At 39.1% G+C, this 26,518-nt stretch overlaps 1 protein-coding gene across 1 annotated transcript in view; it reads left to right on the top strand.

The window, feature by feature from the left end:
• Positions 1 to 10,646: 10,646 nt before the first annotated feature.
• The window catches only part of ankrd11.L (ankyrin repeat domain 11 L homeolog), a gene marked incomplete at its 5' end in the record, with an annotated part of 83,894 nt that continues 68,022 nt past the window's right edge, over positions 10,647 to 26,518 (top strand). The window contains 1 exon segment of the mRNA NM_001092091.1: positions 10,647 to 10,840.

Genomic DNA, 26,518 nt, shown 5'->3' with positions numbered 1-26,518 from the left:
AGTGATACTGCTCTGGAAAGTCGCACATAGGACGAGACATGTCATGCGCTTGCGCGTTTCTGTGTGTGACTCTGTGTGGGATGGGTTTGCGTGTAGGCTCTCTTGTATAAGATACAATGTTATGTATTTCTGCCAAATGTTTTTAGCTAGGAGCATAGCTCCCAACATTTTGGAAACAGAAAGATTTTGATGTTTGGCCACGCCCATTTATGAGGTCACGCCCTAATTACCATGTCAGTATTACAAAATTTGGTAGGTTATGCAAGGTTGAATACATTTCTTTGTTTTTTATATGTTATTACAGTTTTGCTAATGAAGGTGAATTGCCCTTTAAGCTGTGAGTCTTCTTATCTTATCTAAATCTGTTACAAAAGTATGTATTCTGGGCTCTCTGCTAAGAGCCAATTATGTTAGAAACTTTGTATCTTTTTCTGGCTGTTCAGTGCAGCAGATCAAAGATAAACTTCACCTTGCGAAAATGATGAGAAGCATGATCCCCAGTAAAATATGAATGCCCAAATATTTGTCGCAGTCGCTAGGCAAAATATTTGTTTTTGGTGAAAGCTGTCCAAATTTATAAAACTTCGGTAAATGTGCCCCTTGGATTGAGAAGTAATTAGGTTTATAAAAAACACAAGACTGGATCATCATTAAAGGAGTTTTTCATCTTTAAATACATTTTTAGTATGATATAGGGAGTGATATTCCGAGACAATTTGTAATTGGTGTTAATTTTTTATTATTTATGGTTTTTTAGTTATTTAATTTTTTTTTTTCAACATCCAGTAACACATAGGGGTATATTTATCAGAGAGTGAAGTTAGAGATCACTGTAGTCCACAAGCGTAAAATACCGACTCTCTCCATTCATTTCTGTGGGATTTTTAAAGGTGTATTTATCAAATAGTGAACTTTCACTTTCACAATTTGATATATACGCCTTTAAAAACCCCATAGAAATTAATGGAGAGAGACAGTGATCTCTAACTTCACTCTTTGATAAATATACCCCAGATAGGTTATGAGCACAATGTTGTGGCATATGCTCAGTACCCCTTGTGGTCTAGTCCTATGGTTTAGGGCAGTGATCCCCCAAACCAGTGACTCAAATGCTACATGTTGCTCACCAAGCCCTTTGATGTTGCTTCCATAGGCCCATAGGTTGGTCACACGCAAGCTAATCTGTTTATTAAAATTGCCTTTGGGGGAGCGGCTGCACGGCCTGCACCCAGGCCCCGCGGGAGGTAGTTACGTTACTGGGTGCTCATTTATGGGCTTCTTAACTGGAGGCAAGTTTGGAGGCATTAAAACCATGTGTACTGTCAAACAGACCCATCTTTAGTCTACATAGACGCTACCAAATAATCAACTGTAGCCCTTATTGGACACCCCTAGGACCTTTTTTATGCTTGTGCTGCTCCCAAACGTTTTAATATTTAAATATGGTTCATGGGTAAAAAAGGTAGAGCTCGCAACCAGTGGCATGTGAGCAACATGATTACCACCCCTTTGCTATTGCTCCCTGTGGCCTCAAAGCAATGTGCAGTTTTTAATTCCTGGCTACATGCAAGCTTTTGAAGCATAAAGACAAGTATATTTCTAAAAAGAGCCTCATTAAAGCAACAGTTCAGTTTGTGGATAAATAGATAGCCTGTGCAAAATAAAAAATGTTTCTAATATAGTTTAGTTAAAAATGTAATGTATAAAGGATGGAGTAACTGGATGTCTAACATAATAGCCACAACACTACTTCCTGCTTTTCAGCTCTCTATGTAAATCAGCGACTTTAAGGGGGGCCACATGGGACATAAATGTTCAGTGAGTTTGCAATGTATCCTTAGCATGCAGCTCATATTCAAAAGCAAACAGTTATGACCCATGTGCCCCCCTTCAAGTCACTGATTGGTTACTGCCAGGTAACCAATCAGTGGAAATCAAGAGTGCTGCAAAGCAGGAAGTAGTATTTTGGTTATTATGTTAGACATCCAGTCACTCCAGTCTTTATACATTACATTTTTGGCTAACTAACTATATTGAAAACATCCAACAAACGAATTACCAGCTTATCCCCAATCTTTGCAATAGCAGGCACTCCTTTCAAAGGTCACACCGTATAGACCTCAATTAGCATCAGCAAGAAGATAGTGAAAGGATGCCATAGACTGCAGAGCTCTGCTGCGTTAGTGCTTTATTGTACACACGACATGTTTCGAGTCACATTGACCCTTTCTCAAGTGTAACAATCACATGATCAAACCACATCTTATAGCCTTAATTGCCAAACAGTGCTCCTCCTCCCACCAATTAACTCATTAGTCCAGAGTAAAAGTGTAAAATAGGTAGAAAACATAGAATGTATAAAACGTTTAAAAGTCCCAGTGATCTCCAGTGTACATGTAGTGTCCAAGTGCCAAGGTTCCATATCTTCAGATACACTCTATAATAAAAGACAAAAATCCAAAGAACCCCACATCACCTTAGTCCAAAAAAATGGACAACCGCTATTTAATTTAAAAACATTTAAAATAGATATTCACATAAGAAAGGTGGTACTATCCTTTTTTGGATCTACCTGTCCTGACAATCCAAGAATACATGCATAACTGTGCCTTTCCACAATTATTCTAGAGATACATTCATATTAGACTATTATATTAAACAATACGATTTAAAGCAATCGCTTCTCCCTTACCTTACCCCCAGCTGAGAGGATAGGCATCACTTAATATCTGAAATAAATAAGAGTAAATATTACAATTCTTATAAAAAGCATTTCAAACTCCAGGCATCATTAAGCCCAACTGGGGCTAGTGAATTCAATTTAGAAATCCATTTGGCTTCACGTTGTAGCATCTTTTGCTTAAAGTTACCACCTCGACTTAATGGTTGTACTACTTCGAGGACCACCCATTTCAATTGCCCGTGGCTATGTTTTGCCTCATTAAAATGTCGGGCTACAGTCGTATCTGTCTGAGATCCTGGTTTATAATTCCTTATGTCCCCTTTATGCTCTTTAATCCTGGTTTTTACATTTCTAATTGTTTGCCCCACATAGACTAGGCCACATGGGCACTTCAACATGTATATGACCCCTTTCGATTCACATGTGGCATAGTCATTCAAATTTAGTTTATTGCCTTTAGTGGGATGATTAATGCTTGACCCTTTTATTATCGAGGCGCAACAGACACAATTCAAGCACGGAAAGGTACCTTTCTTCTGTATTCCCAGGAACATCTGTTTCTTTTCTATAGGTAACTCTGAAGGGCATAGCATGTCCCTAATACTCATGCCCTTCCTGTAGCAGAACCGTGGGGGATCCTTAAATAACTTCCCAAAAGTCTTATCTCGTTGGAGAACAGGCCAATATTTCTTTATAACCTTTTCTATATTTTTGCTATGTCTAACGAATTTGGACACAAACATACTCCGGTTATCCTTCTGTCTCACCTGCCAACTTTTTTGTAACAGTTCTTTCCTTGGTATAGACTTTACTTCCTCCATTACTTTTTTGACATGCTTAGACTCATATCCCCTTTGTACAAACCGCTCACTTAAGGACTGGCCAGCCCTTCTATAATCATCATCTGTAGAGGCAATCCTTTTGGCCCTTAAAAACTGACCCTTAGGGATTGCTTTAACGGTACTTGGGTTATGAAAACTCTGGGCATGGAGTAAGTTATTTCTATCTGTTCCTTTTCTATACAAGTTAGTGCTAATCGCCCCATTACGAATAGTGAGTTGAACATCTAGGAAGTGTAACTCCTTATCGGACATTTCAACCGTAAACTGTATAGTCTCGTGTGACCCATTTGCTTCATTAACCATCTCATTTAATGCATCCATGGTCCCATTCCATAATATCAGGATATCATCCACATATCTAAGATATAATATGATATGTTCACTTAACCTGTGTCTCAGGAAGAATTTCTCCTCTAATCTGCGAACAAACAAATTGGCAAAAGAGGGGGCGACCGGGGCACCCATCGAGGTCCCCTGTCTCTGCCAATAGTACTCCCCTCCAAATCTGAAATAGTTTTTACACAACACCATTGTCAAGCAATCCAACAAAAAGTATACCAACTGGGTATCAATCGTGGTATCCAATAGTGCTTCCTCGATATACCTAATCCCTTCTTCCTGGGGAATGGAAGTATAAAGACTCTGAATGTCTATACTGGCTAGAACTATACCATTAGGTAAAGGGGGTAGGTCCTCAAGTCTGCACAATAGATCATTCGTATCTTTCAAACACGTAGGAATCTCTGTAACCATTGGTTGTAAGTAGGCATCCACAAACTGTGCAAGAGGCTCTAAGATAGACCCCACGCCGTGTGTACAATAAAGCACTAACGCAGCAGAGCTCTGCAGTCTATGGCATCCTTTCACTATCTTCTTGCTGATGCTATATTGAAAACATGTTTTATTTTGCACAGCCTATCTATTAATCAGTTTTTATGTTTATACTGAACACTTCCTTTAAGATGGAAAGCCAAATGGGGGCTACCAAATAGTTAATTAAAGCCCCTATTAGGCAACCCCAAGGAACTTTTTTCATGTTTGTGTAGCTCCCCAGTACTTCTAATGTGAATTCATCATTAACACACACCTGACAACAAATACAGTTGGGGGCCCATTTACTTAGCTTGAGTGAAGGAATAGAATAAAAAAAACTTCGAATTTCGAATGATTTTTTTGGCTACTTCGACTTCGAATTGAACGACCATTCGATAGTCGAACTACTGTCTCTTTAAAAAAAAACTTTGACCCCATAGTTCGCCACCTAAAACCTACCGGAGTCAATGTTAAGCTGGCCATAGATGTTGAGATTTTTAAAAGATCAGATCCTGATCGTGAGACCACGATCTTCTCAGAAGGATCGTACGATCGTGCGAATTTCCCATCAACTAAAAAGACCAATTTGGCAGGAAAACAAAGGGGAGCTGCCTGCTTGGCCCTGCAAACATAGAGAGATTGCACTGGGACCGACAAAGATTTTTTGACCTGGCCGATCAATTTCCCGACAGATATCGGCCGAAAAATCGTAAGATGTACGATCGTTCGAATACCATTAACCGCACGATAATTTAGAAGGATTGGTCGGACTTCCCTAAAATCGGTCGTTCGGCAAGAAGAATCGTCACGTCTATGGGGACCTTTAGCCTATGGGGAAGGTCCCCATAGGCTTTCTAAATATTTTTTGGTTGAAGAAAAATCGTTCGATCGATGGATTAAAATCCTTCGAATTGAACGATTCGAATGATTTAATCGTTCGATCGAACAATTTATCGTTCGATCGAGCTATTTGCACTAAATCCTTCGACTTCGATATTCGAAGTCGAAGGATTTCAATTCGGCAGTCGAATATCGAGGGTTAATTAACCCTCGATATTCGACCATAAGTAAATTTGCCACTTTGTGTGCATTAGATGATTATATAATATTGTAACCTTGGTGGCAACAACTGTGAATTAGCTGAAGTATACAAAAGAGGAGGGGGAGCAAGGGAAAGAGGAAATTGTGGAAGGGTGAGAGTATCTGAAGGGTGGATAAAATCAACTTTGCTTTTAAAGAAGTCAGCAGTCCTGGAGGGTATGTTCAGGTGTTAACATTTCATTTGTGGAGGGATAAAGCAGTCAGTTGAATATGGAAAACAAATGTCGTGAGTTGGATTTATTGTTTTTTTAACTCTCTTTTTATTAAATTTTCATAGACTTTTTTTTTTTCTCCAAAAGGTGAGCAAATGATCAGGGGTTACATATTATCAAAAGCAAAGCATTGTGGATTTATTATTATTTATGAGTGTACTATAGTATTCTTGTTTAGCCTGGGATAGTGCAGTACCAAGGCAGGCCATAAAAAATTTATAGTGGAGGAAGTCTGCTTTTGTATGTGATTTCTTTCACTTGCGCTCTGCTGTTCAGGTATAGGACTGCAGAAATCTCACCTGAGAGTTCATCCATGGAAGGGGATTGCGGGGCCAACTGTGTTGTAGCTTTTCTGATTCCCAGAAATCATTTGTTTACTTTTAGATTCAGAGTAATAGAAGAGGTGGGATTGATAAAGCAGTTATATGATTGTGAGCTGTTGGGGTTTTTCATAGTTTAGACTATATTTATGACTAGTTTAGACAGCCAAGTTGGGGAAAACTTATGCAGATAGTAAATAAATGGAGTGTCCCAGCCTACTCATTATGCGCATTCTTGTGATCTGCGATTGGGCGACACATCCCCCGATCCTTCACTATAAACCCGATGCATGTGGCATAGCATTCATAGGGCGTAATAACAGGGTGTTCTGTTATTAAAATCTCCTCTACCTAACAAGCTTGTAGTAACTGACTAGAAAGGGGGTTTTAATTAAGCTACAGATTTTGGACACAGTGGTGTTGACTTGGTTGGTGTGGCTGTTCAGCTTGACTACAATGTTTTGTTCTTAGGTACTTACGAGAGTGCTCATGGGTGACAAGTGTCCTTGAAAAATCAGGTTTCTCAACCTGAAAAATCAGGTTTCTCAACCTGAAAAATCAGGTTTCTCAACTTGTGTTTTATGGTATGTATAATTGAATATACACACATATATAATCACATTCTTTTGGAAATAATAAAGAAAAGTTAGCTTTCGAAATGGGATTCGATTCAGAGTATTCTAGCTGTTTGTAATGCTGTGCACCATTCATTGGCTTGGTGACAGGGGGAGCTGTATAACAAATAACACTGCACAGATGTACAGCCCTATCTCTAAGGAAAAGGTCACATCCGGGCTGTCTGTATGCAGCACAGAGGAAAAACAGGAAGGAAAAACAGAGGTTGGCAGCTTCAAGCTGCTGCAGCTGGGCTAAAACAAACAGGCATTTTAAGGAGAAGTTGTATCTAGAAAGTTTTTCATTTTTTACGTAAATTCAAATTACAGACAAAAAAAGACCTCCCTTTACCACATTAAAAAGACACCCCGTAAAAGATTCTACAGTGTTATACACTGTATTAGACTTTTTCACTGTGTAAAATATGTGAACGCCACAACACCATTACATTGCATCCATATGTTTATGGCAAATAGATTTTGAAACTGATTTTTCACAAAGGTTTTACCTATTCATTGAGTTCACACATGGAAAGTTATAGGAAAAATTTGGCTAAAATATTGTCCTGTGTGCCTTCCGTTACTTATGTGAATATTAAGTACTGGCAGAATAAAAGCTCAGAGTGGCAACCAATCCTCATCCTCAGAAGGATATGTGTGCCTTATGGCAGCATTTTGTATATAGCCTGGGAAGATTGTGGGCAATTCACAAATGTACAAACATGTTTGTTTTCCACAGAAACTCATTAAATGATAAATTCACAATGTCTAAATGCTATTTTTTTGTTAAAAAGTTGGAGTAACACAATTTCAACAGTTTACCTTTCTGAATTTTTTGTGAATTTGACATACTGCCTCCTCGATGAAAAAAAGATTTCCACTGCCCCCACACTCTTAGCAACCGACAACAACCCCAACTCCCCCCACATACCTTTGCACTTTTAATGGTTAGCAGGAGGCACTAGCTGACAGAGCAGTAGCCATTCAGATAAAGTGACCACCAGGCCCCGTCTTTGAAAGACTCCCTACAGTTGTGTGTATTCTGTATTTCAGAATTGTAATGTTCTGTAACTTTTCAAATTATGCAGAAAAGTCTAAACTTTAATGGCTCTTACACACGGTTGGTTTTTCCTGCACTCCCCTGCGTTGCGCTTTCTTCCGTTGAGCCGCAGGGTAGCGCAGGAGAAGATGCACTCAATTATTGTGAAGGGGGCTGTACTCACACAGACGATGTATGTAAGGGCCAAACGCAGGTGGGACACAGCATGTTGCATTTCACCTGCGTTTGGCGCATACATGCGTCTGTGTGAGTACAGCCCCCTTCACAATAATTGAGTGCATCTACTCCTGCGCTCCCCTGCGTCTGAATGGAAGAAAGTGCAACGCAGGGGAGTGCAGGAAAAACCGCCCGTGTGTAAGAGCCCTTAAGGAATTGATTGCTTACTAATGCAAGCAACTGATCAAAATATGGCTAGCAACTTTATAAGGGGCAGTCTTTACTATGGTGCCTAGATTGAATTAGGGCTCTTACACACGTGCAGTTTTTCCTGCGCTCCTCTTTCTTCGGTTCAGCCGCAGGGGAGCTCAGCAGTAGACACACTCAATTATTGTGAAGGGGCTGTACTCACACAGACGCATGTGAGCGTCAAACGCAGGTGGGACGCAGCATGTTGCATTTAACCTGCGTTCGACGCATAAATGCGTCTGTGTGAGTACAGCCCCCCTCACAATAATTGAGTGCGTCTACTCCTGTGGCTGAATGGAAGAAAGAGCATCGCAGGGAAGCACAGGAAAAACCACCCATGTGTAAGACACTCCCTAAAGCATTTATTTGCTTTCAAACATAAGCTGTGCTCACTTGGTCAGCCAACTGCAACCTGTACTACAAATTGAACCTCTTTCTGTTAGTCAAAGCAACACACAGAAGGAGTGGTTTCTAAACTTGTGTGTGTGTTCATGTATTGTATGAGGGCACATACAAAATTACATTTGAATTGTGTTTGATGTGCAGCGGATTTTTGGGTTCCATCGCACAAAATTATTAGGGTAGATTAATCTCATTCTACCATTAGGGGCTGTATACATGGTACAAATTGGAAGTATACTATAGCTCACCATTCACGAATGTAGGTGGAATCTCCTGCAGGGGTGTCCTGTGTCCACAGCCCGAAAATACATGGTCATATATTATAGTAGGAAGCAGGAAAAATTCCAAGGCAGTAACTATGACTGCAAAGTGATTTTATTGTGGAAAATTGCGCCACAACATGTTTCGAGATAGGCCCTTTATCAAGCGGTCGCCTGCGCTAAAGCACACGCGGCGCTTCGTTTTCCAAAGTCGCCCCAAAGTTTCCTTGTGAGGCAACTTCAGGCGACTTCGGAAAACGCAGCGACGCTTGTGCTTTAGCGCAGGCGACTTTTCATTATAGTGGATGGGAAGACAGGCGAAGGCAGTTCGGGGAGATTGTCGCCCAGAAGAAGCGATTGGTCGCCAGGCGACACAATCTCCATGAATCTCCTCATGTGAACTAACCCTAACAGATGAACACAGCAGAGCTATTTCATGCGGGGTAAAATCCTTCAGTGGTTTATTTAGCGGAAAGCAACATTTACCCCCAAAACATTGCTTTCCGCTAAATAAATCATGCAGGAGCTTATTAGCTCACATGAAATAGCACTGCTGTGCTGATTCTGAACATGACAAGTTCGTCTCAGGTGGCCAGGGGCAGAAAAATGCCCCTGGTAGGAAAAGTTAGACTAACCCTTAGAACCTTACTTCCATTACGTTTGATCTATCGGCCCTGCAGCTCAGCCCAAAGGTTTGTATTTGTAGGTGATATTTAAGATCTCCGAGCAACATCCAGGTATCTGTGAAGAGAAGTGGTTATTGAGGCTCATGTGTTGGTTATTAAAAGCGTTTTAAAATAATGAATATAACATACCTCCCAACTGTCCCTTTTTCGGAGGGACAGTCCCTCTTTTGACAGCTCAACCCGCAGTCCCTCATTTGTACTGGAAAGTCCCTCTTTTCTCTGCACTAAACAGCCAGAAAAAGAAACAAAGTTTCTCACTTAATTGGCTTTTAGCAGAGAGCCCAGAACAGCTAACAGGTGCAAATAAGATACTTTGTAACAATTTTGAGACACAAAAACACAGTTTAGATAAGGAGAAATATTTTCAAACTTTCATAACCTGGCAAATTTTTTAAAACAAACATGGTAATTAGGGGGTGTGGCCACAGAAAGGGGTGTGGTCCAAAAAATTGCTGCGCTATGTGCGGGAAAAAAAATTTTGTCCCTCTTTTTACTTCCAAAATGTTGGGAGGTATGATATAATGTATTGTGTAATCCTTGTATTGAGTGAAAGTATAATTTCTGTCAGAACACATACATGATTGAATAGGATCACACACATCAGTTATCATAGTTTTAAGGCCTTATTCTCGTGCCAAGGCACTAGGCAGTAACTATCATAGAGGAAATTCCAAGTACTTCACCTATCACTAAATTCCTGATGTGATTGTGTTTACCTCAAGCCACATTTAGCGGTTTGTAATTTTTTTTCCACTGTCTAATTAAAAACGAAACAGGAAACGCACTGAATCCTGCTTCGGTAGTTTAGCTATACCGCAAAGTTATTTTCCCCGTCATAATCTTGTTGGTGAGACATTTAAGAGCTAAATATTTTATTGGCAAGTGCAGAAAGATGGGAATAGCCCGCACGACATCAGCTATGTTTAAACAGAGTGCAGTTCTAACCAATTAGAAGCCTGGATATATTATTATTCCCTCCCCTTCCTAGCGTCACCGCAGACAACAACACAAGCTCAGTCAGTGGACGAATAGCTGCAGGTTTAGCTTCCCTCTTAAGTAGCTCCGCCCAGTTTTGTATCTGGATGACGTCTGAATATATCCCATCCAATCGCCTTGCACGAGGCATATTGCCGTGCTGTTTGTCTGCCAATCTGAGGTTTCCTCACGTCGCCTCCTCTTTTCTCTCACAGGGAGCGCGCCTCAAGGGAGTCAAAGGGCGCGTGGTAGCGGCTGGAGATGGAAGTGACCGGGGGCGCGCGCGGGAGCGGCCTATGAAGCGACGTTACCGAGAACGATAGCCGAAATTTAAAGCTGCCCCGACGCTAAACTCGGTTTTAAGGGATTACGCTGTTTTTTTTTTTTGCACGCAGTTTGCCCTGCGGCTGGTATTGGTGGCTTCATCCGGTTCCTGTCAATTGCCTGGACTGTACCAGATTTTTCGCGTGAGTCTTGTTCGCTGTGTCGTAGAATTAGAAGAGATAAGAGGTGTTTAAATTAACCAACCTACAGTGGTTCGGGCCTCTCTTGTTTCTGTTCTCCTCCCTTTGCTTCCACCGGTTACCGGAGGAGGGGAGGAGGGAGGGAGGTAGGCCGCTGCCACCACTGGCTCCATGCTCACGTTCGCGGCCTTCCCTCCCTCCTCCACCTCCTCAGCACCGGCCCCTCCACCGCGGGGCACCGTGGGAATTTGCTACCAGGGACTGAGGCGTAAGGACTAATCTACACCTGGGAGTCCGCGAACAGAATACTCGGTAAGAGAAACTTACAGCGAAGGGCGTATATGTGTTGGCAAGTCTGCATCGAAAACAAACGCAGCGGTAGAGCAAGGAAGTGTTGTGCTGTTTAGAAAGGGAGTTTCTGTGCCTCACAGTGGCTGCCTACAGAAAGCAGTCCTGCTACGCTCAGGCCATTACAATCCTACTGTGTCATGGGAAAGCACTTGTACAATAACGTGACCCCAGCTAGAGAAATGCTTGTGTTTTTATATTACTGCAGGAGGTTTCCTTCCAAACACCTAATTTTGCACGAATGCACTTACATTGCAGCTATCCATACAACAGAACAACATTGTAGTACAGTAGGTTGCCAACGTACAGCATTGGATTATGGGTAGTCCTGTGAAAACCACATTTCTTCTTCTATGCCTGATCCAACTCAATTGTAGCTATAATAAAACAAAAAAGGTACAATATTAAAGTTGCAGTTATAAAACCTGCTGGGGAAACAATTTCTGCCTTATTAGAGCTTGTTAATATCTGATATGGGTCTGATGTCTGTGCAGACGTCCCTCCTGTGGTCATTGAGCTGTTATGGATGCACAATTCCCAGCATCCTTCAAAAGCTGCAATTGGATGTTGGGATTGGCTGTTAAATAGCATCTGCATGGCTTCAGGTTTTACAGTGATGTAGTGCATTCGTTTGTCTCACAGATTTACCACCTAACTTAGGGCTCTGACTGACGAGCGTTTTTACCTGCGCTCCCCTGCGTTACGTTTTTCTGCGTTCAGCCGCAGGGGAGCGCAGGAATAGACGCATTACATTTTTTTCAATGGGGCTGTACTCACACAGGCGCGTGTAGCTGCCGAACGCAGGAAAAATGCAGCATGTTGCGTCTCGACCTGCATTCGGCGCATTGGAAAAAATGTAATGCGTCTATTCCTGCGCTCCCCTGCGGCTGAACGCAGAAAAACGGAACGCAGGGGAGCGCAGGAAAAAACGCTCGTCAGTAAGATCCCTTAGCTGGCTAACTTCAACAGCTGCAGGGGCTCCTGAAAAGCTAGTGTTACATATTGTGCAGATATAAGAGTATGTACTTTGCTGTTATGCATTTTTATTGAAAATGTACTGGCAAACTTGTATAAACAAGCCACGGTCTGGGGAAAAAGCTGTTGTAATGAGCAGGGTCACAGTCCATTTGCTGCCAGTTAAAGAAAATATGCATTTGTTGTATTCTGTAACAAATACATGTGAAAATAAAATCAGAAACCTCCATTAGACAAATGTATTGAGGGCCTAGCAGTACCTATAGTGAAATGTATGGTTGTACATTTAGCTTTGCATTAAATATGGCTTTTATGCAAGGTAAGTCTTTATTCAGATATCTTTCATGTCATCATAGAAGTTGTTGTGCTGTAATGGCTCATATGCGTTGTTCAGGATTTATTTGTTGTTGTGTTTCTACTGGTTAAGAATTGTGCAATGCAAGGTAAACTCACCAATACCCATGAACGTTTATTCAAGCATTTTCAAATCTGTATGTATTCTAAAAGCCTCTTGCAAAATTTTCTAGCTTTTGATACATGGTAGATATTTGGGCTTTAAAAGTTATGTATTTGCTTAAAAACAAATAGAAGAAAATTGTAGCAGGATTTGTGTTTTATATGGGCTTTTACATGTTTGTTTTTTTAAAACTGCAAACTTGTATACATATACACAGCCTTAAACCTGTTACATTTATCTTTAAATTTAAAACCTTTTTATGAAAGTGTTATTTTAGTGTTGCACTTTTCATTTGTTGTGCATATTAAGATTCATTGTATTTGTTGAGTTACTGGCTTATATCAATCATTACAATCTTTCTGTTTTTTTCTGAGAACATTTAGAATGTAATATATAAAATAACTAATAGTAGCTATGACTAATATGTAGTGCTTTGGGTGCAATTTTACAATTTATTGAAACTGGTGTTCCAGAACAATACAGTGGCTTCCTGTATGGTTTATTTTTTCTGAAGCCTTCTTTATTCCTTTTTACACATGACCTGTGGGATTATACCATTAGTTTATCTATTTTTATTTGACTAGTACTACCTTTTTTTGTATTAAAATTATTAATTTATCGAACATATGTTAAACAGTTCAGTCATGGATAATACATATCTACACATACAATTACATTGGCAGATGCTTACGAGGCAAAAGGAAGGAGGTCCCTGCTGTGTAGAGCTGTATAAAATATATGACTAGGTTCAGAGATGTTAATTGTTGCATTTTCTGTTTTTGAAAGTCTTGCAATTTTGTCTTGGAAGAGGGTACTAAACAATAGCCCTGTTGGCTTCCCACAAAATAATTCAATGGCCTTGACAGTGCAAACATCTGGGTCCTACACTTCTCATATATATCCACTTTTCCCCTGTTATTTTCCTCTTCTTTGATATTGACCTATGACTAAAAGCACATTTATATAAAATTGCAAATCTGGTAGGATAAATAAAGATAATATACCTCTGCTGGAATGTGTTTTATACTGCTTATTTATTTACCTTTACACACCGTAGTTTCAACTTTCAACTGAAGGAAAATTATCATTTTGCTAATGCCTGTGGAAAAGATTTCTTCATTCTGGCAGGAGATAATTTATATTCTAAGAGTTTTTACACATTGAATTGATCTGAGTCAATGTGAAAGTTACTGGCAAAACATTGCTAATGTATTCCTCATGGGCAGAGGATGTTGATAGTTGATAGGTCACTAGTGTTGCATTTTCTTTTTCCATCACCCTCAAAGTGGTGGTTTACATGCAGACCGGTTAAAGGGAATGTTGTTTGATGCACATATAAACTATATACACAGTTAGGTTAATGATACAGAAACAAGCCACTGTATTAAACTTTAAAAAATTGAATTCCACACTTCCACATAATAATTGGTAGATACATAAAGACAACTAACCTTGTGCTATTTTATCAAGGGGTACTATTCCCCACTTGTCAATTTGTCTGGTAGTATTTCTCTAGCATTTGTAAAGCCAGTGTAGAAAAATGTCCACATAAATGTTTTCTGACACTTTTATAGAATGAATTCTTCCCATAAGTATTTGCCTAAAGCAGTGACAGGTGGACATCACTCAGAATTCAGGGCTCAAATATTTAGCATATTTAATATCCAGGACTCACCAATTAGATAAAGATGTATAATTGTAATCTTCTGATGTTAATTTTTTTTAAGTGAGGAAACATAACACAGAGTGGTGGTGTGACTGACAATGTTTTTTGCCTTGTTTGAAATTAGACTAAAGTTGTGTACTACAATGGAGTGCCCGTAAACATTACTATCTTAGTCTTCGTTAGCTATCATCTATTTTTTTTTTAACTTGTTTTCTGAGACTTTGTGAAACTGTATATAGAATTTAAGGTAAACATCATTACAGGAAAGTATGTTTTCATTTTGTTTTGCACCAGGGAGGAAGTAAGACTACCACAAGTACCTGGAAATGCGCAACTTCGTCAAGCAGGAAATGTTAAAACATTTTCAAAATGATTTATTTAAATAAATATTCCAGATACTACTCAACACCATTTCTGTTACATTCATTTTAAATTATCCTTATGTACTCGTATGCAGTGGAGTGCACAGAGCTCTGGCAAACTATAACCACATGGGTACATGTTTTTCATTTCTATTGTTTGTTACCGTAAATGCATGTGCACTTTTATTCCTCTGAGTAGCTACAGAAACGAACACAAAATATAACATGACCAAATATTTATTTTTTCATTGTTCGTATTTCAACCCTGTGGATGCACACTTTCTATTGTAGGCTGTGAGTATATTGCATCAGATTGAGTACCTGTTTTTAAACAAGTTATCATTTGCAAGATTATTTTTTCCTGTGTAAATTACTGGTTTTATTTCACCACTGAAAAATGTTTACTATTACCGAACTCCTTATTGCTTTTTAAAAGCAGCTAGGCAATCACTTTTAATATAATTGTGGCACATGTACACTTGTGGGAGTAATGCGCTCTGAAAAGCATCAATATCATTCACTTGTCACTGTATACACAGGACAGGTTTCAGGCCAAAAATGCACAATTGCAATTCTGTGCTACAGTGATTATGTAATCTCATAGTTTTTAATATTTAATTTTCAATTGAAGCATAAATTTAATGTTTTTACAGGATGTTCTTCATATGTGCCCCTGTCCGTACTCCAGCACTTACTCATATATTCAATTTCTCTGTAACTTCTGGTTCTTTCCCCCTCATTAATCAAACAGGCCTGTCAGGGCCATTCTTAAGAAAACTACACTATATCCATCCTGTTTGTCTAACTACCACCCTGGTTCTATCTTACTGCTAGCCTCTAAACTTCTCAAATGTTCTATCTTTTCTATTTTTGCTAAATTTCTCCGCACCCATAGCCTGTGGCTTTCAGCCTGTACACTCCACTCAGACTACCTAATGTAGAGTTGCAAACCATCACCATACTGCCAAGGACAAAGGACATTACTTTTTTCTTTTTTTTCTTTACGTTCTCCTGGACTTCTGCTTTTTAAACTGTTGACCATTCTGTTGTAATGCACATTCTCCATTCACTTGGTATCCAGGATCAAGCTGTACCTTGCTCTTCCTACCTTTCTAATTGCTCATTCTGTGTTACTTTTGCAAACAAATCCAAATCCCCAGTTCAGGTTAGTGTGAGGGTACCTCACTTAGCCCTTTGCTGTTTTCCTTCTATACTTTCTCTTTAGTAGACCTTATAATGGCTTTTTTTGCCTTAAATATAACATATGCCAATAACATCCAGATATATTTAGTCACCCACCACTGACCTTCATCCAGGCTCTACCTGGCTAAAACTGAGCTCATGATCTTCCTGCCAATATCTATTGCTTCTCTTCCTCTCCCCATTATTATTGAAGACATGACCATTAACCCTGTTAATTCAGCACCTTGCCTCGGGTCATCTTTGACCAGTCTCTCTCCTTCTCTAACCATATTAATTCCACTGCCAAAACATACCACTTTTTCCTCCGCAATATTGCCAAGATTTATTTCACAAATGACAGCCAAAGCACTAATTCTTATCCTATTCCGTTTAGTCTATTGCAGTCTCCTACTAACTGGTCTCCCTGACTCTTGCCACTCTCTCCCCTGCTACTAGGATTCTCCTGCTCTCTCCTAAGAGGGAACCTTAAACCCCAGGTAAATCTTTAGCATGACTGTCTGTTAAGCAAATCATTGCATATACTGCTAATATTCAAAATCCTTCACACCTCTGCTCCTCACTACATTTCTTCAATTGGCTCACTGTTTGGGCTGATACAATCATTTGAATCTGCTCTGCCCGCAATTTGTTCTGCCCTCTCTATCCCTTTTCTGGCATTCTTTTATACACTCACCATGCCCCCTCTGATGACATCAGAGATGTTTGGGTCAGATGAGGGTATATGATGAAGACAATAGGCTGGTTCAAATGTTACAGGTGAGGCCTGGGTGGGTTAGGGTTACCCTATGCATATGTTTGCATATTTTTACTTGCAATGTAAACTAAACAAAAAAAAAATTGGATAAAAAACGAACTTAAAACCAAGCACCGTAGTCATCATTTCACCCACTTAATGTGAAGTTTACCATTCTTTGACTTTAATTTATTGCTCTAGATGTAGTTGGTTGTCTAATTCAGTTATTACTCCAGCAGCTTGTGTCTATATAACCAGGGAGACCATAATGTTATAAATGTTTCCGGACATCCTCTTTTGACATTAGTAAGTTTTATATTGGTATTGCTTGATTGATTTGGTTTCTCCAGATAATATATATTTAGGGCTATTTGTGGTTACCATTAAATAGTTATTCTTGAATATGGAGGTAAGATAGGGAACAGTTTTTCATTGATTTTTGGTTTAGTTCAGAAGGGCCCCCAGATATAGGAGTCATGTCTGATTAAATATTCTGCCACCTCTGGCCAAATTTTTGGTCTTCTTAAAGGGGTTGTTCACCTTTCAGTTGTTTTAGTATGTTCTAAAATGGCCAATTCGAAGCAACTTTTCAATTGGTCTTCATTTTTTTTAAATTTCTTTATAGTTTTTAAATGATTTGCCTCTTTCTTCTGATCATTTCCAGCCTTCAAATGGGGATCACCCCATCTAAAAACAAATGCTCTGTAAAGCTGCAAATGAATTGTTATGGCTACTTTTTATGACTCTTCTTTCTATTCAGGCCTCTCCCATTTATATTCCAGTATCTTATTCAAATTCGTGCATGGGTGCTAGGGTAATTTGTATCCTAGCAACCAGATTGCTGAAATAGCAAACTAGGGAGCTGCTGAATAAAAAGCTAAATAACTCAAAAGCCAGCAATAATAAAAAAATGAAAACCAAATGCAAATTGTTTTACAATATCACTCTCTACCTCATACTAAAAGTTAATTCAAAGGTGAACAACCCCTTTAAGCAAACCATGTAGGTCTGTGGGTGTCTGATAGAATCTTGGACATTCATGACATTTTGGAAATACGTGAGGTGAGATATGCCTTATGAAGGACCTTGTACTGTATTCGCTTATCTTTGGTAGGTATTGAAAGACTGATCCAGATGTGTTTCTGGTGTGTCATGTTTCCTTTTTGCATTAAGCCTTGCCAGATGGTTCTTGTTGGCTATTATCAATTGGTCATAGAAGCAGGAGAGAGGCTTGTCGATAGTGGGATTGTGTGTCAGTTGTTACTTTGCACTAGTTTTGTTACCAAGTGATATAGAAAGAGTTAATAGGCTGCCAGGCAACCCTCTGTTGTGTGCAGTTGTAGTTGGGCAGTGCTGATTTTTGATACTAATGGATGACCAGTAGGGATGCACCGAATCCAGCATTTGGTTCGGGATTCTGGCTTTTTCAGCAGGATTCAGATTAGGCCAGATCCTTCTGCCCGGCCGAACCGAATCCGAATACTAATTTGCGCAAATTAAGGGCGGGGAGGGAAATCTCGTGACTTTTTGTCACAAAACAAGGAAGTAAATGTTTCCCCTTCCAACCCCATATGCAAATTAGGATTTGGTTAGGTATTTGGCGGAATCTTCCGCGGAGGATTCGGGGTTCGGCTGAATCCAAAAATAGTGGATTCGGTGCATCCCTAGTGACAATACAGGGGTGATCATATTTTTATAAACATGCTCTTTTGTATATTTTTTTTTGGCTATTTAATTGATAACTTTTGGTAGCATTACCATTTTGAATAGGTTATTGCGACCAAAAAGTTATGAGCAGGCATAATGTAGAACCCTGTGTTTACGGACACAGATTTAATGCTTTGCTGGAATTGAAAGGTTTTTATTTTTATTTTTTGGTCCCATACAGGCAAGTGGCTTCCCCGACTTTATCAAAGGGGACCGCTCCAAGTTTACACATCCTGTTAGCTGCTCTAATCGGGTGCTCAGTCCGCAGCGTCCCCGCTGCTGAAACTCGCATAAACATCCAAAAGAAAAGGACGGCACTCCGGTGCATGGAATATACTTTTATTCCAGATTCAAACAAGGATCCAACGCCCTACGCGTTTCGGGAATCACTCCCTTAATCATAGGCATGATCATGATAGGCATGATCATGCCTATGATTAAGGGAGTGATTCCCGAAACGCGTAGGGCGTTGGATCCTTGTTTGAATCTGGAATAAAAGTATATTCCATGCACCGGAGTGCCGTCCTTTTCTTTTGGATGTTCAAGTGGCTTCCCCCCCGCCCCCCTGGATCTTATATTTTCTCAGAATTTACACCATTTTGACGCCATTCCCTGGCAAACGTAAAATTGTGGTTCTACTATTATTGTTTCGACTTTTATTTAATCAAATTTGTTAATTTATGAATGATGTAATATTTACCTAGATTCTTAAATTGTCCTACCATTCAGGCCAGTAGGCAGTGTGATTCAAATGGCATTTGGAGTCAAGTGAAAACCTTGCCAGTATTGAAAATGCACATATTGAGCTGTGACCTCTGGACATTTTGTTTCCCCGGATGCCAAAAAAAATTTGCCATTAAGAATTTAGAAAGAAGACCGTTTGAATGATTTAAAGGGTGGCTCAGTAATCCAGTTGCATTCTGAACTGTTCCAGTTTGCTACATTAGTTGCTACATTTAGGGGCAGATTTATAAAGGGTTGAAGTGAAAATTCAGATGATTTATTTATTTATTTTTTTGGTCAAAAGTTTTTAAAATTCGAATCGAGTTTTTATCATACAAATTGAATTCAATTCGAGTTTTTGGTTCGTTTCAGTTCGTCCGAGTTGAAAAAAAAAATTTGATTTTATTAATAAATTTCAATTGGTTGAATTTGGAGTTTATGGAAGAAATTAGACCCTTGATATGTGCCTCTTAGTTGAGTTTGTATGTAGTGATGTGCGGGCCGACCTGATAGCCATTTGCGGGTCGCATTCTTAGACTGCCGTCTTCCAGTTTGATAGGAGTGTGCCTCCCTGCCCCTTTTGTGACCTCATCAGTGAGGAGGGTTGGTGTTGGTCCATAAAAGAGGAGGGAAGCCGGTTGCGTATTGAGATTTGTTCTTCCCATATCTGTGTTGACTTCCTAAGAGTACGGTTTCTCTTTCACAACAAAATCTGCACTGAGGAGTAAGTAGGAAACTGTATTTTGAGTTAAATTATACTTTTCTAGATGGTGATTTTCCCTAAATGGCACTTCAGCATATATTGCACTAGAGCGACAAGTTATATGTATTACTGGGTAATAGATGGTAAAGATGAGCAACCCCTTTAAGGTACGTCGAACCAAATTACCCCTTAAATGGTAAACCTTTGGTCCTAAGCATTGTTGTATTATCAATTAAAAATGATTTGCTGTTTCTAGAATCAACTTCCTCTTTACGAATTCCTACTGAGCAATTTCTCTCTCTTCATGGAGCAGTTGAAGTCAGATTTTGATTGGCAACTAAGTCAAATACTGTTGGAAGCAATAATTTAACCAGAGGTGCACACAGAAGTAGAGATATCGTCAATACATGCAGAGATATTATCGATAGCCGACAGAAATTTTCTAACCTGTCCGATCAACTGAATGATCGATTGCCATCTCGCGAAAAATGTTGGGACACTCCACACACGGTCCGAGAATCGTACGAATCTTCAAATCATTGCCTTTGTCTATGGCCAGCTTAAGTGTCTTCCAGTTCATGATGTGCAAGTCTGCCTACTCTTCCATGCAAATTACTTTTACTTTTTTTCTAATTGAGCTTCTTGAGCTGTCTTGGATCATTGTTGACACTGGTGAGCCACACAGACAAAAAAATAAGTGCCCTTTTATGCTTTTACATATGGGGTTATTATCAAACGTGGCTTTTCATATAGCTTAAACCCCAAAAAGAGAAATGTACTCTTTGGCAAAGATGAAATCCATTTGTTCAAGCCTGAACAGATAGGCATTCATGTCACACAGAATGGGAGTTAGGGAGGCCATTTAATATAAGGTTGCAGTAGTCTAAATGGGATCAGATGAGCGCACAGATATGTTTTAGATGTTGCTTAACAATTTTGCTTAGGCTAATGCAGCAGCATTTGACAGTGGTGTTGATGGGATTTGGAGAAGGAGAGGAAAGAGTTGAACATTATTTTACATAAACATAGCTCTCTTCCCGCTTATAATGATCAGTTCTGTTTTTATTAGGTTCAGTTTGAAATTAGTATCTTACTTAATTCCCAATAAGGTTAAAAGAAAATATACCCTCCTTTCTGGAGTGAGTTAATTTAGCTGGGGTGATGCGTAAACAATATCAGACATACTTGGTTGCACAGATTGAATGGAAACCATGATAGTTTGTCTGTGCTCCCTAAGGCCAGCCCCCTTCCTTCCTAGACTCCTAATAAGACCTCTTTCTTGCTGTATTCTATTGTGAAGTGATGCATTCTGTGATTGAAAAAGGCGTATTGCCTGCCACTGTGTTTTGCGAGATCTTAGCTTGACTTTCCAATGTGTTCATTTTTAAGAAATGTATCTGCCTGAAAATGTCTTTTTGACTAAAGCTGGCCACAGACACAAGATCTGATCGTACGAATATACGATCGGACAACATACAATCGTCAACATACGATCGGACTTCCCCATCTCCCGACCTGCCACTAACCATTCTGATCAAATAAAGTATAAAAGAACAGATCAGCCGATGTTCTGCCCCTGACAGCAATCGTACGAAAGTTATGTCCGACCAAAGCTAGTTAAAGTCTCCGACTGAAAATCGTACGATCGGCAATACATGCAGAGCTATTACCCGCAGCCGACAAATCTTTTAACCTGTCAGATCGACCAAACGACCTATCTCCGCTGGACGAAAAATCTCGGGACTCCACACACGGTCAGAAAATAGTATGAATCCTCGATTGGTACGATCAGATCTTTGCGTCTATGGCCAGCTTTAGTGCTTTGCTGCAGGGTACTTTCATTGTCTTTAACACTATGCAAATTCTAGAATTCTGTATTAAAAAGCTGTATTTTTTATGTATTGTACTTATATCATCTAAAGCTGGAAATAGACGCAAAGATAAAGTAAGATTTTTGGACTGTATTGTATCAGAATAGTCGTCCCAAGATTTTCAGTACCATGTTGTTTAGTCGTTCGTCAGGCTAGAAGATTTGTCGGCTAACGATATCTTTGCATGCATATCAGACAATATCACTGGGTGACTGTCACTAGCATTTGTCAGACATAACTTTCCTATAATTATCTGTCAATTAATGGCCAGAACATAGTCTGATTTTTTTTTTTTTTTTCCTTTTTTATGTAAGCTGAATGGTTAGTTGTAGATTGTTACATTGAAACAAATTACCTTTCTTTGTACAAAGAATAAAATCTGCACATCTATGGTCAGCTTTACTCTGCAGGAGATTATAGTGTTATATAAATAATAATATAGTGCACTTTTGGAAAAGTATTTTACAGTTAAAGTAATGTTTAATGCTTGCATTGAGAAATCCATTGCTTGATAAGCATGTGATGGTTTTATTTCTGCAACTGAACCTTTTCTTTCCTTAGGCATATGGCACACTAACAGGGAAATGGCAGATACAGGCTAAAATCAATCTTTTACTTCAGACACATGGCAGATTTTGGTTAGAAAAATATAAAGTGTTTTTTCATGCTGAAATCTAGTTTTGTTTATGCTGAAATCTAGCGCATTGAGGAGGGAAGTGATACCTAAGTGGCTGTGTACTTTTGTTTTTATATGTTGACTTGTGGGGAAACAAGTTAAAGAGGGCCAATCATGCGCACAAAGTGCATGTAGCAGACTGTGCTCTCCTTATGAGTGACGTTATCAGCACTGAAGAGGAGGGGGAGGTGTTAAATGGTGTCGCTGATCCCGTCTAAAAGAGCCAGCTTAAAGTAATTGTTCAGTGTAAAAATAAAAACTAGATAAATAGGCTGTGAAAAATAAAAAAATGTTTCTAATATAGTTAGCCCAAAATGTAATCTATAAAGGCTGGAGTGACTGGATGTCTAACATAATAGCCAGAATACTACTTCCTGCTTTACAGCTCACTTGGCCTCCACTGGTTACTGACGATTTCAGGCAACGAATACAGATTAGAAAAAACACTTGATATGTGCCCAGAAATTACTTTGAATTAAAGAGTAGGTTCACCTCAAAGATGGCAATCCCACAACAGCTATGTCTGACAAATAGTAGTGACAGTCACCCATTGATATCTTCACTGTCTGAGGTCTGTAAAACAGAAATTAGACAAGCCAGGGTACTATTGGGAACAAGTGTTGTGGACTGATGAAGTAAACCTTTTTAAAGGCCCCCATACACGGGCAGATAAAAGCTGCAGACAGACCGAGTTGGCAGCTTATTGGCCCTTGTGTGGGGCCATCCGACGTGTCGCGGGCGCATCTCTGCGTGTATGCGGTCCCACGATCCGACCGCCCGTTCTCCTGCATTATGATCTGATCAATGGGCCCACGATCTGTTCAGCCCGATATCGCCCACTTCAATGTGGGCATATCGAGCAGAGATCCGCTCGTTTGGCAGATCTCTACGTCAGTCAGTGGCAAATTCTGGATGCCAATGTGACCGCCAAGTAGTTGTGTTTAAAAGGGCTTGGTTCTTGCAGCAAGACAGTGATCCTAACCTGCTGTTCCATGTGGTGTATTTTTGCATTGGAAAAGTCACCTATTTGAACTTTAGTGAACAGAGTGTTATCTTCCTATTTTTCCTCTTTTCTAGTCTATTGGTCTGCACAGCCATTCTGGTTTGATGTCTTTTTTTTTTCATGTATAAAAGAAAAATTGAATAAAATGTTTGTTTGTATGCCCATAGTTCTGGTCAGTTGGTGTAGTAGCTGACCAGTGAATTTATTATTGATAACTTATTTCTATCTTTGTAAGGATTGTCAGTGTTGTTGAAAAGGCTTTGATGGCTAGTGTTCCATTTATCACTGTTCAATAACTCAATTTATGCAGTTCAATTTTTTTCTATTTCTTTAAAGGCATACAGTGGGAATCCTAAGCTAAGCTTTAAATTTAGTCACATCAAAAGTGAATGAAACGTATTGGACTTTGATATTTATTGGCTTTGCTTTAAGCTCTGTTTTTTTTTTTTTTTTTTGTAATTTCCTACATGACATGCTGTATTGTGTCTATTAAAACCTGTATGGCAGTGCAGATAGACTACCAAAGAAAAGAGTTTCCTCTCTTCATGTGTACACTGACAGGCATGGAATCAGCCGGCAATGTGCTCATCAGGCATCTGCAAAATTTCTCATTTTTGCTTTCCTGTGCAATGACGGGCTGATCTCATGCCTGTTCAAGTGCATACTCAAGATGGAGCAGACAGCAGTCGATCAACCATTTCTCAGCGAAAAATAGTGTCACTGTGCATAGATTTTAAGCTCTTGAAAGCAGGAACTCTGGTGCTATAGATATACATGCTCTGCCCCCAAAGTTACTGCGAAAAGGAACATGTAATAGAAGCTTAATATTATTGAAATAAGAAACTTCCTAAATATAATCATTTAAAATGTCTGCATCATTAATAAATAATCAAGTTGCTCTTCACTAACCCAATATCGGCAGTGTCTCTCTACATGCAGCTTTGTGTCAGTTGGTTATATTGAAAGACATCTCTAATAAATACATTGTCTACGCAAAGGAATCATACTCCATTGTATCTCATCTAATTATAAATCAAAATCTGACTCCCGACTCCTGCATGAAGAGAGACTTATTGCTGAGGTACTGAAGATTAACTTGATTATTTCAGAAATGATGCAGAATCTTTAAGTGATTTAGAAAGTTCCTTATGTCCTGAGATTAAGCTTGTGTTAGATATTTATTTCCACAATAGTGTCTCTTTAAATATAGTATTTGTAACCTCTCTTTAAAGATTCTCTAGTAAACAGTCCTGGTTGATGAGGAGAAAGTGTATTTTGTAATTACATTATTGCCAAATTTTACTCCAGAAAAAAATGTCCTGTTGCATTTCTCTTTCAGCATATTTTGCGAAGAATAAACCTCATTGGATTTTATATGCAAGTAGCACAAGGCAACTTTCCGCTATGGAGTCGGTAAGTAGTATGTAGTTTGATTCTTGTCCTATTAAATTTAGTATAAACCTTTTGTTTGTCATTTGGTTTTCTGTGGATTTTGTTCATAAGCAATTTGGATTGCTGTTGACTACCCACTCACTTATTAGGATATTCTACAAGCCAGCATTGTTGGTAGTGCTAAGGCTTGAGGGCACACTGAGCGTTGGCTCTCCTGCTCTCAACCTGCATTTTTTTTTGTTGGCTGAGAGAAGAGGATCTGCAACCTTTTCCAGCTCTGATTTGCAATAAAAACACAGCTTTCACTTGAGTGCAGGTACTTGGAGTGGAGATTGCCCCAAAAATGTCATATTTTCGGCCCAACCTTCGATCCGTGTACCTGCACAAAAGAAGATGGTGTACTTAAAGGCACAGTATGCACTATTGTCCAGCATGTGTTCCATGAACAAGTTTTGTGCTCAACCCACTTTTTGCCGTTTTTGTTCATCATAAAGTGGTTACCATTACTGATTTGCAGTCCTGTTGTCTTGGTTTGATTTGAGACAAGGCCCTATTTGTAATGTTTTATCCCATGTTTGTGTGGGTGTTCTCCCACTCTACAAAAGCTTCTGATTCAGTTTACTACTATTTAAATTTTGATTGTAAGCTCAGCTGGGACAGGGACTAATATGAATGATGTATAATCTCTGTTCTGCAGTGCTCTGTTCTGTTGATGCAATGTATATGTAACACTTATATATTATTTTTTTCTGTAAAAGTACCTTGTAATCAAATATGATTTTTCTCATGGAAAAGGTTACAGTAGAACCCCACGATTTATTTATTTTTTTACATCCCTGGATTTTAAGTTTTCCCCCAATTTACGCCATTTTGATGCTGGCCCCTAGGAAACTTAAAATCGGGGCTTCTTCTCTACACTTTGGGATTAGAAAAAGCAGTGAATATACAAATAGTTATATCGCAAATTTGAATTTTTTTTTGGATATCTTCAAATCTGCCTAGCAGCAGTGTAGCAAAGGTTAACATTAACTTGTTCTTGTGAAGGTCAAATTTAAAATTTTCTGCTCCTGTTACTCCCAAACTCATGCCTATGTTAGAGGCATTTTTTTCAGTCTCCTCTATCTTAATATTTAGTAAAAGTGTAAGGCAATTTTCTATTTAGCATTGACCAATAGCACACCCTGCTAGAAAAGTTTATTTTTATGAAAATGGTTTATTGAGATGTAGCAGTGTTTTACATATGGGCTGCTTTATATGATATGTTTCTTAGGGACCTACATTGTTCAGGTGTATAGATTTCCCTTAAAGGGTTGAGATAGCAACCATACAGCTGTATGTTTTTTTAATGCATATAAAATTACATTACCCACAATTACCTTTTCAGAAGCATTGTCCTACTTTTGATGCAATGATAAAACCATGAGTGTGTGTACAGATATCCAGAACATTTCCTCCCAATTAACAGCATAACATATGCAACTTGCAAAGTGTTGGTTTTATCTGGTCATTTTTATAACTTATGGGCTATTTGTATCACACTGCCTTTTGGGACGGAAATTGCAGTGCTGTTTTCCTCTCTTGTGGTAAGTCCTCCGCATATGTGGAGTTATGGCGATTAGTCACTTGAACCCCCCCCCCCATCAGCAAAGTAGCAAATATTGGTAATAATAGATGGGGTGCGTTGCCTACTTATAATTGCCACCTTCAAAATATTTGAAATGCTGTGTCTTTGTCCAAAATGTAAAGTGCTCAGGGAAAATTACACAAATCACACAATTGTGCAGTATTGGCTGAGAAATAACTTTCAGACCCTTTAAGTGATTTGAGTAATTTACTAGCTGCAATTTACATTGTGAATTATA

The sequence above is a fragment of the Xenopus laevis genome, chromosome 4L, assembly GCF_017654675.1.
Source record: "Xenopus laevis strain J_2021 chromosome 4L, Xenopus_laevis_v10.1, whole genome shotgun sequence".
In the NCBI taxonomy this organism is placed as follows: Eukaryota; Metazoa; Chordata; class Amphibia; order Anura; family Pipidae; genus Xenopus; species Xenopus laevis.
Note: the sequence above shows the minus strand (reverse complement) of the source record. Positions and strands in the feature narration are given on the sequence as shown.